Source organism: Triticum urartu, chromosome 4 (assembly GCF_003073215.2).
Source record: "Triticum urartu cultivar G1812 chromosome 4, Tu2.1, whole genome shotgun sequence".
Lineage (NCBI taxonomy): Eukaryota > Viridiplantae > Streptophyta > Magnoliopsida > Poales > Poaceae > Triticum > Triticum urartu.
In genome coordinates this window covers 467,534,704-467,551,754 of record NC_053025.1, presented here as the reverse complement: position 1 = coordinate 467,551,754, position 17,051 = coordinate 467,534,704, and the positions used below count along the sequence as shown (strand labels likewise).

The following is a 17,051-nucleotide window of genomic DNA, read 5'->3' as shown; positions in this document are numbered from 1 at the left end:
CTTCCTGTACTCTGTGCCTGTCTTCATTTCATCAGGATGACTATGCTTATATTCTGTTATGTTTACCTTTGAGTACTTATTCCGCTGCTAGTAGTTCTTCGCTAAGGAATTTCCTTCCGGCAAATTCCTCAGTGAAGAATTTCATAAAAATCACCTATTCACCCCCCCTCTAGTCGATATAATGCACTTTCACTGGGGTAGCCTCCGCAACCTCGGCAAGAGCCTTGCCGAGGCAACTTGCCCAATGCCAGCAGAGCGCGCCGCCCTTGAGCCAAGGGGTTCCAACGCCATCAACTACATTGGAACCAAGGCTCGGAAGGCACCTCCATGGTGGCATGCAGATCTTTGTGGAGATCATAAATACACAAGATTAGATGAGGACCAGAAGACGACAATCCTTGGCAAGATTCTTGCCAAGGAAATCCACGAGACCCCCGACAAGATCCTTGCCGGGGACGACCACAGTGCCACGGCAAGACCCTTGCCGGGCCCCCGGCAAGACCCTTGCCGAGGACATCTGCGGGGCCGCAGCCAGGCCCACAACTGCCAAGACTCCACCGCCGCTCCCATGCAGCTTCTAGCTCAACTAGTTGGGCAGGCATCTACGTGGCAACGTGCGGCCTCCACACCGACTCAGCAAGCACCTGCGTGGTGGCATGCAGATCTTTGTGAAGGCTTCGCCATCATGCCAGCCCAGCAGCCAGCCAACATGGCGCTACAACGCCTCGTCAGCACGGACGCGCGTCGGAGCCAGGAAAGGCGGCGACAGCTGGGACGAGCTTCCTTGTCGTCCCCAATAAAGCAAGAGGGGCACGTCGGCAGCGCATTAAATGCGTTTGTCCGACGGTGCCAGATGATAGAGTCGGCAACTATACACCTTTCCACCTCCTGTGTGCCACTGTGGCAACCCCTTTTGGCTATGAAAGGAGGCCCGAGGCGTACTGGAGAGGGATTCAGATTTTTGGAACTAGACACACACCGTAGCTAGTTTAGGAACTCAAGAACACTCAAATATACATCAAAGCAGGACTAGAGTATTACGCGTCTCCGCGGCCCGAACCTGGGTAAAAGATCCTTGTGCTGACCGCCAGACCCGCTCTTTGCACAACCCCGCGCCCGCCAACCGTTGAAGGGATCCAGTGATCCCATAGGTGTCATTTCCACCGACAGAGGGAGTACATGTCTCGTGCAGTCAGGAACTTCAAATTTTGAGTAAGCTTATGGTTGTACTCATCTTCCAGTACTATATCATGAGCCAAAGTAACTAAACATCTTGCATCACCTCTTACAAATCTCAGAACCTCCAATCCTTGATGCACTAAACTGACTTTCACCACAACCAGTTATTTACCTCATCGCCCCGCTCGAATGAAAAGGAGACTGAAAAGAAAGCCATATAAGTACATCAAGGAATCAGATGAGGGCTAATCCATAAATCCCATGAGTCCTGCTGGTGGTATACATGAATAACCAAATGCCATTTACAATTCTCCTGAAGGTGGGTAAATAGAATGTTTAACCAAAGCACATCTTACAACTACATATTAGAGGTTCGATATCTTTCAGGCCAATTGCAAAAAATGATGAACACTCTGACTACACTAAGAGAATGGATGCGATGTGATGTGAAACATATACTGACATTGCACCATGTAAAGGGTTAGTGGTGGTACTGATTATTTGTTGTTCTTAGCAAATCCTTTTAGAGACCATGGATGACTAACACAATGTTGCAATCAATTTATATTAAAGACACCAAAAGTTCTTTTTTTAACCAGAAAGTCCTTGCGATGGAGTTCAGACAAACCCCTCAATAACATGACCAAATTTGTTTTGGCTCTGTTTATCACATATCAAGTACGAACCAACAAACATACAAACTTGTGAAGCTGATAAGAAATCATCAAAGTTATGTGAACTTGAAATGAAAAGTCCAACAGAGGAGCGAGGAACTAACCTTGTTATCATTTCTCTGAAGTCTAACCTTGCCTAGTTCTTGGTCCAATGTGAGTATGCTTCAGAGATAATGATTTCTTATGTAAGATGCACATTCACATCTGAAAGAGCTATAGAATATAAGAACTTTGTAACATGCGCATTCACATCTTATGTAACATACCCCGTGCGTTGCTGCGGGATCTCTTTGTAGGCATTAAAAGTAGCATATAGGAGCTAAATAGAACGTCAAACCAACATTAAAAATTCGAAGGTTAAAAGTGTAATAGCAAAGAGAGTTGACTATCCGTTGGTAGCAACTGGGTCATGTGGATTGATGGCCGGAGTACAAATATCAACATTCGGTCCTATGGTCTGACCATGTTTGAGTATCAACATGATTTATATGAACTGAACTAAACTAGTGTCTCGGAGCATCAAAGCGCTGAATAGTGCCTTGATACTAAGAAACACTTATTCTAATTTTTTTTCCTTTGAATTATGGGATTAAACTTTTTTTCAAACCATACTGGAGAGCTGCATGTAAATTTCATAGAATAACAGAAGGGCCGAAGCGCCTAAGTACGACAAAGAAATGACTAGCCAACACCCAAAAACAAAAGGGAACAGCAGAAACAGTTGAACTACGCAGGCCAGAAAACGACCAAGAACTAATTCTTTCCTAACTAGTAGCTAACATCCATTTCAGTAGGATCATAACCTGAATAAATGGCGTAGCCAAATGACCATTTGGCAGACAAAAACTTAGTTTTTTGTTCTCCATTTATTCAACAGAGAAAAGGACCAGGCTGGGAACTTGATGATCATCAACCTATTAAGAAATGAGGTGGGTAAGGTTTGCGAGCACGGGAACGTAACTAAGAAAGATGTGTCCATGCTCACTAAAGCAATCTTTATGCATATCCAAAATCACTAGAAAGACTGCATATTAACTTAGACACCAGTTGCAAACAACATCAGATCTGCCTAGTCAGCATCGGTAGGAAGCACACACCAAGTGTTTGTTGGGAAACATAGTAATTTCAAAAAAATTCCTATGCACACGCAAGATCATGGTGATGCATAGCAAAGAGAGGGGAGAGTGTTGTCCACGTACCCTCGTAGACTGAAAGCGGAAGCGTTAGCACAACGCCGTTGATGTAGTCGTACGTCTTCACGATCCAACCGATCCAAGTACCGAACGCACAGCACCTCCGAGTTCAGCACACGTTCAGCTCGATGAGGCCCCTCGAACTCCCATCCAGCCGAGTGTTGAGGGAGAGTTTCGTCAGAACGACGGCGTGGTGACGATGATGATGGTCTACCGACGCATGGCTTCGCCTAAGCACCGCTACAGTATTATCGAGGTGGACTATGGTGGAAGGGGGCACCGCACACGGCTAAAAGATCAAACGATCAATTGTTGTGTCTATGGGGTTTCCCCTGCCCCCATATATAAAGGAGCAAGGGGGGGTGCGGCCGGCCTAGAGAGGGGCGCGCCAGGAGGAGTCCTACTCCTACCGGGAGTAGGACTCCCCCTTTTCCTTGTTGGACTAGGGGAGAGAGGGGAAAGAGGTGGAGGAGAAGAAGGAAGGGGGGCGCCTCCCCCTCTCCTTGTCCTATTCGGACTAGGGGGAGGGGGTGCGGCCCTTGCCCTGGCCGCCTCTACTCTCTTTCCACGAAGGCCCACTAAGGCCCATTAAGTCCCCGAGGGGTTCCAGTAACCTCCCGGTACTCCAATAAAATCTCGATTTCACCCGGAACACTTTTGGTATCTAAACATAGGCTTCCAATATATCAATCTTCATGTCTCGGCCATTTTGAGACTCCTCGTCATGTCCGTGATCACATCCGGGACTCCGAACAACCTTCGGTACATCAAAACATATAAACTCATAATATAACTGTCATCGAAACGTTAAGCGTGCGGACCCTACGGGTTCGAGAACTATGTAGACATGACCAAGACACGTCCCCGGTCAATAACCAATAGCAGAACCTGAATGTTCATATTGGCTCCCACATATTCTACGAAGATCTTTATCGGACAGACCTCATAACAACATACGTTGTTCTCTTTGTCATCGGTATGTTACTTGCCCGAGATTCGATCGTCAATATTTCAATACCTAGTTCAATCTCGTTACCGGCAAGTCTCTTTACTCGTTCCGTAATACATTATCCCGCAACTAACTCATTAGTTGCAATGCTTACAAGGCTTAAGTGATGTGCATTACCGAGAGGGCCCAGAGATACCTCTCTGATAATCGTAGTGACAAATCCCAATGTAGAGGACCTTTATAATCACTCAGTTACGTTGTGACGTTTGGTAGCACGCAAAGTGTTCCTCCGGTAAACGGGAGTTGCATAATCTCATAGTCATAGGAACATGTATAATTCATGAAGAAAGCAATAGCAACATACTAAACAATCGGGTGCTAAGCTAACGGAATGGGTCAAGTCAATCACATCATTCTCCTAATGGTGTGATCCCGTTAATCAAATGACAACCCATGTCAATGGTTAGGAAACTTAATCATCTTTGATCAACGAGCTAGTCAAGTAGAGGCATACTAGTGACACTCTGTTTGTCTATGTATTCACACATGTATTATGTTTCCGGTTAATACAATTCTAGCATGAATAATAAACATTTATCATGATATAAGGAAGTAAATAATAACTTTACTATTGCCTTTAGGGCATATTTCCTTCAGTGTTAGCCTATATAGGTCTTGTCCAATATGCTCAAACCTTTAGAAATTAGACATGTATACGTACCAACTAAAAAGATCTCTCGGTGAGTGGATTCTTCAGATCTTCAGCAATTCAAACAAAACTTTTAATTACCATTGATTAAAACTTATCTTGGTTTCATATCACGGTATAAATTCAAGCAGACTGTATACTTTGTCTGAGTCGACCAGCAAAACATGGACCAATGAATGGCTACTTCATAAATAGAAGACTGCGATTAACATGCTCAAAAACATAATCCTCTATGGAGATCAAAAGAGTAATATGGTGAGTGAGTGTACAATTCTGAAGATATTTGAAAAAGGCGAAAAGAGATCACATCTATTTTGCTAGCCCACATCCATTGTTGTCCATCAAGTACAATTGTTATTTTTTCAATGAAAGTGCGGTAGTTTTTGGAATAGAGGTTGCTAGATGATACATTGGTTGAAAACATAAGCAAGAAAAACACATACTAAATATTGCACTTCTCATATAATTGATACAAAACCTCTCCCGATTGGGAAATATTTCTTGTGGAATCCCTCATTAGGGTCGTAAAGCACAACCTGCAAATGTATATATGAGATTAATTTAGGAGGACTTAACATCATTACTAATCTCAGGTGAATGCATCAAATACTTGATAGGCATGTAACCACAAGTCATGATACATAGATGTACACATTATAAATAAAATAGACATCGCTCCAGCTATCCCATAGAACTTACCTATTTTTTTAAATGGGGAGAACATATATGGAAAGTACTTCCATCAACCTTATCTTGAGCTGAGGCTTATGTACAAACAATTACATGTAGTCGTCATGGCTGGATGTGTAACTTTGGCTGCCTGTAAACAACATGAAGAGAAGTACGCACAATTCCACAAAAGTGTATTTATCCAAATAGCAGATCAAAATGAGCCATAGTACTAGCTCATGTATCATCATAAAAACTATTAATATTGACTATGTAGGTTGGAGGAAGATGAACATGTGTTCTGCATTTTCGAATTGCTGCAAAAACAAAAAACTAATCTGAAATTGTAGTCAATTAGGTGTGGACGAAAAATGACTGACCGCTTCCTCCCGGTGAATCCAAACAACTTCGATGCAAACAATTGAATCTGGCACCTGACAATATAACACGGGTCCCTTTTTGTTGACATCCACATGATAAAGAAAAAAGGAAATTGCATAAATTTGTGGTCTTGAGGATCAGTGTAGCACCATCCTATGAAGCAGACGACTCTAGCAGGAATCTTTATGTCAAAATCGGGAGGGGCATGAGAATCAGAGAACAGGTCGTCAGAGATTACAACCTGTGCTCCTCCTCACTCCAGGGCATGCCCTTGCGGAGCTCGTCGCTCCTCGCGCCACGGCCACGGTCACAGCCTGCCATAGAGATTCGCGATGGTGGCGGCATCGTCCTCGTCCCATGAGTTAGACCTGGACGTGGGCGAGGTAGGCCGTCGGAGGAGGAGCAAGCAGCCCACGGCGGCGAGATCCATGACGCGGCCATGAAGGCACCTGCAGAGAGGAATGACACGTAGTTCAGAGAAGAGAGAGAGAGAGAGAGAGAGAGAGAGAGAGAGAGAGAGAGAGAGAGAGAGAGGAAAGAGGAGAAAGGAGAGAGGGAGGCACGGCGGTGGGGTCCTGTTGTCTGCTCCCGGCGAGGTCAGGAAGCGGTCGGCAGCGGCGGAGTAGGAGGGGCGGGGGAGGAGGAGGGGCTAGGAACCCTGGCTAGGGAATCATGAGTCTCTCGAGGGCACTCTGGAGGCCTCGCTCGCTAGTGCGTGCGTGCGGTTCGTGGATTTTTTTTCGGTGGTTTTTTCATAGATTTTTTTTTCGGTTCTAGGGAGGGGACTACCTAGATGCAGTACATGGTTTTTGTTGGTTCGCTCCCGGGGGGGGGGGGGGGGGGGGGGGGGGGGGGGGGGGGGGGGGTGAGAGGACGAAAATAAACCGGTGTTGGTGGGACGAAATTTAACCGCGGAGACTATCAACTGAGACATTAGGAGGAGAGATAATTAACTAGGATAAACAATCATCTTATCATCATCTACTTCTTGTGACACTTGTCGCCACTGCTCTACTAGGATAAATGGAATAGTATTCTTTACTGTGAACAATGTGCTTTGTTGGGCACACAAGTATATGGATCATAGCCTTGGGCGAGCAATGTGGCCGCACGTGTTGTGCTAGCTCGATGTTCCTTTTATGCTAAGTTTTCATTAATTGATGTCATTTTATGAACATACCATCGTTTCCTGCCATTTCCTCACCGGTTTCCCGGCACCACCCAGCGATATTGCGTGCGGCGCGCGACGCACGGAGGCAACAAGCGCAGCCTGTAGCACATCCACCTTTTCCAAGCATGCCAACCCACCAAAGCGCTGCCTCTGCCATCAACCTCCTCGACGAGGAAAATGAGAAGGCGCCACGGCCCGTTGAGGCCGAGGCGCTCCCCGACAACGTGATGGATGATGTCGTGATGTGTGTCATCGCTAGGGTTGAGCAGACCCTTGGCGCATGGCGCTTCAGTGCCGCGGATCAAAATAAGCATGTCAGCGCCGAGAGGCTGCAGCTCGCCGCACAACATGATCGATGGTGTGCCGTAGAGCAAGCTAGTATCGACGCGGCTCACCGCACAACGAGACCGTTGGAGCGCCGCAGAGTGAGAGGCGCGGCGCGCCGCACAACAAGAGTGGATCTATTGGTGCTTGCCTGTTGTTGACAGGGCATCGCAGTTGGGTACATGTCCCATCAGTACCCCCATTCGTCACTAGGAGTGGGCAGAGGCCATCTGCACCGTACTTTCACTAGAGGTCGCCCTCGCCGTACTTGGACCGAACACCCGCTGCGCCGTTCGCATGGGTCGTGCCGTTCGCCTTGTCTGCGGCCCTCTCGATGCCAACACACTGGTCGTTAGGCTCGACCGCTCCTTGGCCCAGGTGTCCACCTGGGCGCAGTAGAGGAACTTGGCCATCGCATCCCCGAGCTGGTGATCTTCGATGAAATAGCCAACTTGGAGCTCGATATCGTGCTCCAGATGTACTGCGAGCGTGTCGACCACTTGGACGAACGCTTGCACGAGTTCAGGCAGAGCCAAGAGCTACTATAGGCAAGGGCTGCTGGTCATGGTCTCATGGACGCGTTTTATTTTGTTGAGTCGTTATGACGTGGATCGCTGTGTATTCACAACAATGATAATATTGCTCTGTTTATTGCTCTGTTTCAATGTGTGTACTCTACTTTTCGTTCTTATATGTTCTGTTTCAATGTGCATGTATATGCTTTCCATTCTGTATATGTGGATGATAACAGCTAGATACAAATTAGTATACGAAAACAGAAAGAAAATGGAATTCACAATATATATATATATATATATATATATTAATTGTCCATTACTTCATCATAGAATATATATATATATAATATCATCACATATACTTGATGATACTTAACTACTAGGTAAAATGCACAAAATTGAAAATGAACAATCCTAAAACTAATGATCGCTCCTAGGCGCAGTATTCCGACAGCCCCTCGCCAGCAGCTCCCTGGTGCACGGCGTCTTCCCAGCGCGGAGGCAATACTCTGCCTCCTCCGCCTCGCAGAGCTTGACGTACCGATCTGCCTCTTGCTGGCGGACGAGCATGAACGATCTTGCCATTTCGTCGGGCGCCCACCGGAGCTCATCGTCGGTGGCACGCTGAATCTTATTGGCCCACGTCCACGCAGTGATCAGGCGCTTAGCGCCTTTGACCTTCCTCGCTAAGTACCCGTCTTCGTACACCTCCTCCGCACGACGACGAGCCCGCCCCCAAATATCAACCTCCTCCTTTTTCCAAGTGGCATCATGGGCTTCACAGGCCGCTTGGTACCTGGCTTCCTCCTCCGCCTTGTCCTTCTTGAATGCCACTTTCCTGACTTTCTCAGCCAGCAACAGCGACTTCCACGGAAAAAGATTGTACTCGCCCCAAAACCACTCCAAAGTTTGGTGGTCTGGCGCAACCTCGTACGGCGGCGCGTAGGGCTCCTCCTCGTCGCTGCTCTTCAACTGAGCATCCACGGGGGGCGGCGCCTCCTCGTCAGTGCGTGGGCAGATTGGCAATGCAATGGTAGAGATTTGAGAGAGAGAGAGAGAGGGCAAGCAAGGGAAGGATGTAGATGAGAATGCAAGCGGGACGACAAGAGGAAGGTAGTATTTATTGGCGGCTGGAATCTAGATCGACGGGAACAGTACACACGCCGGTCGCCGAAATTTACGAGTATTGTAGTTTGAATTACACACGATTCCCGTAGCAAAAGCCGTTTGTGAACTTAATAGCTGACGGTTTCTAATACATTACCGTGTCTAATTAATAACCCGCGCCACTCACCTTCTAAACCTCGAGGCGTGAAATAGAGTGCCAATCGTGTGGGGCCCGATTGTCTTGCTAGATCTTTACATTTTCTTTTTTGAACACCAGATATTTACATTGTCTGATCATTTTTTATTTTTTTGGAATTTAAATGCCATGGCACTCAATGCATGTGTCCAAGCCGTGACACCAATATGTTTGAAAATTCGTTCCAATTTACTGCACATGGAATTAACTCGCACACAAGTACACACACTTTTTTCACAACGTTATGGTTAGCCGTTGCATGTAGATATAGTTCAAATTTGGATTGCGGTCATTAGATGGCTAGAAAATCACTTAAATGTCTTTAAAAGGTAAAATGGCCTCTTAAATTTTCTAAATTTTGACATGACAGATGTATTGGTGCACGCTAACTGTAGAAATTTTTTCAAGCTCATAAGAGGAAGCTATCATCGGTTCGTCATCAAACATGCATTGTTCCCTTTCGGAACCACGAGCCTTCTACCGAGTTGCTCCGGTTTGTGAGGGGCGTGTGTCCAAACTTTCGTCAAACAGGCCAATTTTTTTTACCACATCATCTTGGTGGCATGACATTACATCAAGCGAGGTTTCAAGTTTGTCTGATCATTTTTAATTATTTTTTTGGAATTTAAATGCCATGGCACTCCATGCAAGTATCCAGGCCGTGACATCAATATGTTTGAAAATTCCTTCTAATTTACTACACATAGAATTAACTCGCACACAAGTACACAAATATGATTTTTCAAACCATTATGGTTAGCCGTTGCATGTATATGTAGTTCAAATTTAAACTATGGTCATTAAATTGTTAGCAAATCACTTAAATGTCTTTAAAAGGTAAAATGACACCTAGAAGTTTCTGAATTTTCAAATGACAGTTGTATTAGTGAATGTTAAATGTAGGAAAATTTTGTAGGCCGTAAGAGGAAGCTATCTCTCGTTTGTCATCAAACATGCATTGGTCCCTCTCGAAACCACGAGCCTTCTACCGAGTTGCTCCGGTTTGTGAGGGGTGTGTGTCCAAACTTTCTTCAACCAGGACAATTGTTTTACCACATCATATTGGTGGCATGACATTACATCAAGCGAGGTTTCAAGTTTGTCTAATCATTTTTTTTATTTTTTTGGAATTTAAATGCCATGGCACTCCATGCATGTGTCTAGGCCGTGACACCAATATCTTTGAAATTCCTTCTAATTTACTGCACATGGAATTAACTCGCACACAAGTACACAAATATGATTTTTCAAACCGTTATGGTAAGCCGTTGCATGTAGATGTAGTTCAAATTTGAATTACGGTCATTAAATTGCTAGAAAATCACTTAAATGTCTTTAAAAGGTAAAATGACCCCTAGAAGTTTCCAAATTTTCAAATGACAGTTGTATTAGTGCACGTTAAATGTACAAAATTTTGAAGGCCGTAAGAGGAAGCTATCTCCCGGTCGTCATCAAACATGCATTGTTCCCTCTCGAAACCATTAGTCTTCTACCAAGTTGCTCCGGTTTGTGAGGGGTGTGTGTCAAAAATTTCATCAAACAGGCCAATTTTTTACCACATGGTAGCATGACATTACATCAAGCAAGGTTCCAAGTTTGTCTGATCATTTTTTAATTTTTTGTAATTTAAATGACATGGCTCTCCATGCATGTGTCCAGGCCATGACACCAATATGTTTGAAAATTCCTTCTAATTTACTTCACATGGAATTGACTCGCACACAAGTACACAAATATGATTTTTCAAATCGTTATGGTTAGCCATTGCATGTAGATGCAGTTCAAATTTGAATTACGGTCATTAAATGGCTAGAAAATCACTTAAATGTCTTTAAAAGGTTAAATGACCCCTAAACATTCCCAAATTTTCAAATGACAGTTGTATTAGTGCACATTAAATGTAGGAAATTTATGAAGGCCATAAGAGGAAGCTATCTCTCGTTTGTCATCAAACATGCATTGTTCCCTCTCGAAACCATGAGCTTTCCTAGTGAGTTGCTCTGGTTTGTGAGGGGTGTGTCTCCAAACTTTCATCAAACGTGCCAATTTTTTTACCACATAATCTTGGTGGCATGACATTACATCAAGCAAGGTTTCATGTGTTTCTGATGTTTTTTTTTATTTTTTGGGAATTTAGATGACATGGCACTCCATGCATGTGTCCAAGCCGTGACACCAATATGTTTGAAAATTCCTTCCAATTTACTGCACATCGAATTAACTCGCACAAAAGTACACAAATATGATTTTTCAAACCGGTATGGTTAGCCGTTGCATGTAGATGTAGTTTAAATTTGAATTACGGTCATTAGATGGCTAGAAAATCACTTAAATGTCTTTAAAAGATGAAATGACCCCTAGAATTTTCGAAATTTTGAAATGACAGTTGCATTAGAGCAAGTTAATGGTAGAAAAATTTTGAAGGCCGTAAGAGGAAGCTATCGCCCGTTCGTCATCAAACATGCATTGTTCCCTCTTGGAACCATGAGCCTTCTACTGAGTTGCTCTGGTTTGTGAGGGGTGTGTGTCCAAATTTTTGTCAAACAAGCCAAATTTTTTACCACATCATCTCGGTGGCATGACATTACATCAAGCAAGGTTTCATATGTTTTTGATCTTTTTTATTTTTTTTGGAATTTAAATGCCATGGCACTCCATGCTTTGTGTCATAGTCGCGAGACCAATATGTTTGAAAATTCCTTCCAATTTACTGCACATGGAATTAACTCGCATAAAATTACAAAAATATGACTTTTCAAACCATTATGGTTAGCTGTTGCATCTACATGTAGTTCAAATTTGAATTATGGTCACTAAATGGCTAGAAAATCACTTAAATGTCTTCAAAGGTCAAATGACCCCTGAAATTTTCCAAATTTTGACATGACAGTTGTATTAGTACTACAAACTTTTCTAGTACATTTAAAACACCATATGTTGCCACTTTACTCCAAATTCGTCTTTTACAGTTAATAAAAAATATCAACAACATCACACATAATTTTTTGTAGGAACCGTTTGTGATGAAAATTCGTTGGTCTATTTAAGTCTTCCTCCTTAAGCTTCGCTGGCTCGTCTGCTCCACTGCCGGCAACCCGAAAATCCACAAATCCCGACCCCCATTCCCGCAACCCCTTCTTGCAAAGATGATGCCATGGAAACGCTTCGTGAGGGCCCGTACGATGGCTGCGTCCTCCCCGAGCACCACCGCCTGCGCCGACAGCGCGGCCGCCTAAGCCGAGAGTGTCGCTGCATCCGCATTGAGCGTGGCCGCATCCACCGAGAGGGCGTCTGCGGCAGCCGATAGGGCAGCTGCAGCAGCTGAGACAGCTATAGCAGCTGCTGCAACGGCGGCTGCAAATGCCGAGAGCGCTCGAGCTGCCGTTCGTGTCACCGATGTCGCCCTGGCCTGGGTCGAGGCCATCCATGCCAAGATCAAGGACCCAAACGCTAAGATATTCCAGGCCACCTCAGAATCCAGCATGCAATCCATGTCCGAAAAGAAAGCGGTGGCCATGGAGCACCTGCTTCCTCATGAGATCACCCAGTGGGAGCTGGAGATGCAGGAGGCGGCGGAGATCAAGGAGCGACGGGAGGTGGAGTTGCGCGTGGCCGAGGTCGAGGTAGAGAAGAGTCTGTCCGTCGAGGAATCGGCGGTGGAGTACCAATGCGAGCTCTGGCATAGCCACTACTACGAGTACTACAACCTTGAGGGCGGCGGCGAGGATGAGGATGAGGACGCGGTCGACTTCAGCAGGGGGACGCGGAGTCCACCAACGGCGGCATCTCGCCAGGACAAATCATCGATGTCTCATCACACACTGGCGATGCATAGGCCAGCGCGGTAGCGGCTTTGTTAAAATTTTGCATACTTAGGCTTCGTATTTAATGCTGGTCTTTTGTTAGAGCAATGTTTAGGTCAACTGGCTCTGTACAATTACTAAAATTGCTCGATTTAGTAAGTGTGGTGTGTGTGCTGTACGCTCTTTTGTGTGCCCAAATTTGCAAGAGATTTTAAATTATGCAATGGCGTGGATGTGGACATTACCCAGGGAAATTTCCACCAAAATTTGAATTATCAAACTCATCCCATGCGCGTAAAGCAGAAGAATCGTTTGCGATGCACACAATCCTTCAAAGTGAATGGAGTCCGGCATTAACGCGCACAAATTTCCCTCCACATTTTGAATTTTTTGGCCTACCGCCGAAATATCTACCCCATCCCCACCCCCGCCCTTCCCAACCCCCTTTTCTCCCCGACCACAAGTCACATTTCCCCTTTTTACTCCTCCCTTCCTTTCGAAGCTATAGCCGTTTCCTCGCTCGCTTCCTTGCTCTCACCGTCTGCTACTTCTTGAGCTTGTGTCGGCTTTTCCGTTGAAGAGGAAAGGGTGATGCAGCAAAGTAGAGTAAGTATTTACCTCAGTTTTGAGAACCAAGGTATCAATACAGTAGGAGACAATGCACAAGTCACCAAATACCTGCACAAACAAACACCAACTTGCACCCAACGCGATAAAGGAGTTGTCAATCCCTTCACGGTTATTTGCAAAGTGAGATCTGATAGAGATGCATAAATGGTAAAGTAATATTTTTGGTATTTTAGATTTATGGAACGAAAAGTAAAAGATTGCAAAGGAAATAAATAGAAGATTATATGGTGGAAAATAGACCCGGCGACCATAGGTTTCACTAGAGACTTCTCTCAAGATAGAAAATATTACGGTGGGTGAACAAATTAATGCCGAGCAATGGATAGAAAAGTTCAAAGTTATGATGATATCTAAGGCAATGATCATGAATATAGGCATCATGTCTGTGTCAAGTAGACCGACTCCTGCCTGCATCTACTACTATTACTCCACACATCGACCGACTCCTGCCTACATCTAGAGTATTAAGTTCATGAAGAACAGAGTAATGCATTATGTAAGATGACATGATGTAGCGGGATAAACTCAAGCAATATGATGAAACCCCCATCTTGTTATCCTTGATGGCAACAATACAATACGTGCCTTGCTGCCCCTACTGTCACTAGGAAAGGACACCACAAGATTGAACCCAAAGCTAAGCACTTCTCATATTGCAAAAAAACAATCTAGTTGGCCAAACCAAATCGATAGTTCGAAGAGACTTGCAAAGATATCAAATCATGCATATAAGAATTCAGAGGAGATTCAAATAATATTCATAGATAAGTTGATCATAAATCCGCAATTCATCGGATCTCAGCAAACACACCGCAAAAAGGTATTACATCAAATAGATCTCCAAGAACATCGAGGAGAGCATGGTATTGAGAATCAAAGACAGAGAAGAAGCCATCTAGCTACTAGCTATGGACCCGTAGGTCTATGGTAAACTACTCATGCTTCATCGGAGAGGCAATGGTGTTGATGTAGAAGCCCTCCGTGATTGAATCCCCCTCTGGCAAGACGCCGGAAAAGGCCCCTAGATGGGATCTCACGGGTACAGAAGGTTGCAACTGTGGAAAAGTGTTTTTGTGGCTCTCCTTGTTGGTTTGGGAATATATGAGAATATATAGTCAAAAGAAATAGGTCAGTGGAGTGATGAGGGGCCCACAAGGGTGGGGGGCACGCCCTCCACCCTTATGGCTGGCTCGTGGCTTTCCTGACGTGTACTCCAAGTCCTCTGGATGTCTTCTGGTCCAAGAAAAATCATCGCGAAAGTTCCATTCCGTTTGGACACCATTTGATATTCCTTTTCTGTGAAACTCTAAAACAAGGAAAAAACAGGACCTGGCACTGGGCTCTAGGTTAATAGGTTAGTCCCAAAAACAATATATAAAATAGCATAATAATGCTTATAAAACATCCAAACAGATAATATAATAGCATGGGACAAAAAAAATTATAGATACATTGGAGACGTACCACCATCTCGCATCCTACCGCCGAGGTCACCATGGTCTTCTTCAATGACCTCTCCTGATGTTCCTCCTCCAACGATGATTTTTTTCAGCACCCGGGTATGCCCCTCTTCTCTCTCTTGAGTTATGACTTGGAATGAAGGATTTTAACTCGACGGTCAATTTGAGTCATTTCTTCCTCTTGTAGCTCCCTAGGACCATCAGTTGCAACGAATGGTGCAGGGTGGATGAAGATCTGCCTGCTCATTGTCACCATCAATCTCCATGTGTGAAGCTAGTCGCGTTTGAATCTGCGGATAGTGGGAGGAAGTTTCTTGCATGTGTAGAGAAGGTTAGACCCACTTTCGTTGTTACAAATCATTTCTTAGATGTGATTCAGACACTATCACCGTGCTATGTTATTCTGGATGTTAACATAGTGTCACAGTTTGTACCTAGTATCTAAAACTGTTGCCATCTCATCGGCGGTGCCATTAGAAAATTATTTGGCATCGCTTTAGCAGTTGGTGCAGCCAACTTTGTGTTGGGAAATGTAGCATGCAATATCAAAAAAATTCCTACGCTCAAGTAAGATCTATCTTGGAGATGCATAGCAACGAGAGGGGGAGAGTGTGTCCACGTACCCTCATGGACCAAAAGCGGAAGCGTTTGACAACGCGGTTGATGTAGTCGAACTTCTTCTAGATCCGATCGATCAAGCACCGAATGTTCGACACCTCCGAGTTCTGCACACATTCAGCTTGATGACATCCCTCATCCTCTTGATCCAGCAAAGGTGTCGAGGAAGAAGATGAGTTCAGTCAGCATGGCGGCATGGTGACGGTGATGGTGAAGTGATCCACGCAAGGCTTCGCCTAAGCACTACGAAGATATGACTGGAGGCGTAAACCGTGGAGGGGGCGCCACACACGGCTAACGATTGTTGGTGTCTATTCTAGGCGCCCCCTCCCCACGTACATATAGGTGGGAGGGGGAGGGGAGCAGCCATGGGACACCCCAAGTAGGAGGAATCCTACTTGGGGGCCTATCCCAATTTGGCCTCCCCCCTTCCTTATTTCCGGAGAGAAAGAGGGAAGGGGGTAGGGAGAAAGGAAAGGGGGGCCGAACCCCCCTTGCTCCTTCTCCAATTCGGACACATGCCTAGGGGGGGGCGCCACCCCTTGTGGGCTGGTGTGCTCCCCTCTTATGGCCCTTATCTCCCCCTGAGGGTTCCGGTACCCCCCCCCCCCGGTACTTCGATAAATACCCGATACTACCCGAAACACTTCCGATGTACGAATACCATCATCCTATATATCAATCTTTACCTCTCAACCATTTCGAGACTCCTCGTCATGTTCGTGATCTCATCTGGGACTCCGAACAACATTCGGTCACCAAATCACACAACTCATATAATACTAAATCGTCATCAAACGTTAAGCGTGTGGACCCTACGGGTTCGAGAACTATGTAGAAATGACCGAGACACCTGTAACGCCTGGGTAATCAAGCTACAGTAATTCCACGCTAATGGTGCCACGTCACCACAATTACTGTTGCTAATCTACCGTTAGTTCGAAACCGAGTCAATCCGAGTCAATTTCAAACTCAAATTAATGGCAACAATAAAAGTTTTCAAAAGTTGAAACAAAAATGTTCGGTGGGTGCCGAATATTACAAGGGTAATTATAATAAGGCAAACACATTTTTATAAAATGTCTAGATAATTTAAAATGATTTAAAACAGAAGAGAAAATAAATAAAAATAGAAAAGAAACTATAAAACAGAAAACAAACAAACAAAAAAGACAAAACAAACAAACATAGATGATCCCCCCTCCCCTGGGCCATTCGGCCCAAACGGGCCACCAGGCCAGCCCACCTAACCCCTCTACTAACCCCACGAGGGGGAAACCCTAACCTACCCACTCCCCACTCCCCTCCCCACGACGCGCCCCCTCCCCCCCCGATCCAGATCGATCGGGGCTCGCGACTAACTGCCCCCCTCTCGTGACGCGAGCGCCCCACTCCCCCCATCTCCTTGAACCCGACGCCGTGCCCCATCTCTCGCCGTTGCCACCCCGTCACCGTTGGACGCCGTCGCCA

The 17,051-nt window shown here is 45.2% G+C and overlaps 1 long non-coding RNA gene across 2 annotated transcripts; it reads right to left on the bottom strand.

Moving 5' to 3' along the window:
- Nucleotides 1–4,921: 4,921 nt before the first annotated feature.
- On the bottom strand, nt 4,922–6,493 carry LOC125553953. Of its 2 annotated transcripts, none has more exons than XR_007304282.1 (3): nt 5,996–6,493; nt 5,404–5,924; nt 4,922–5,240 (listed from the first exon to the last, which is right to left on the bottom strand). It is a non-coding gene; the product is annotated as an uncharacterized LOC125553953 (long non-coding RNA). The 2 variants fall into 2 exon arrangements; XR_007304283.1 differs by having other exon boundaries at nt 5,404–6,203; nt 6,318–6,493.
- Nucleotides 6,494–17,051: the final 10,558 nt, after the last annotated feature.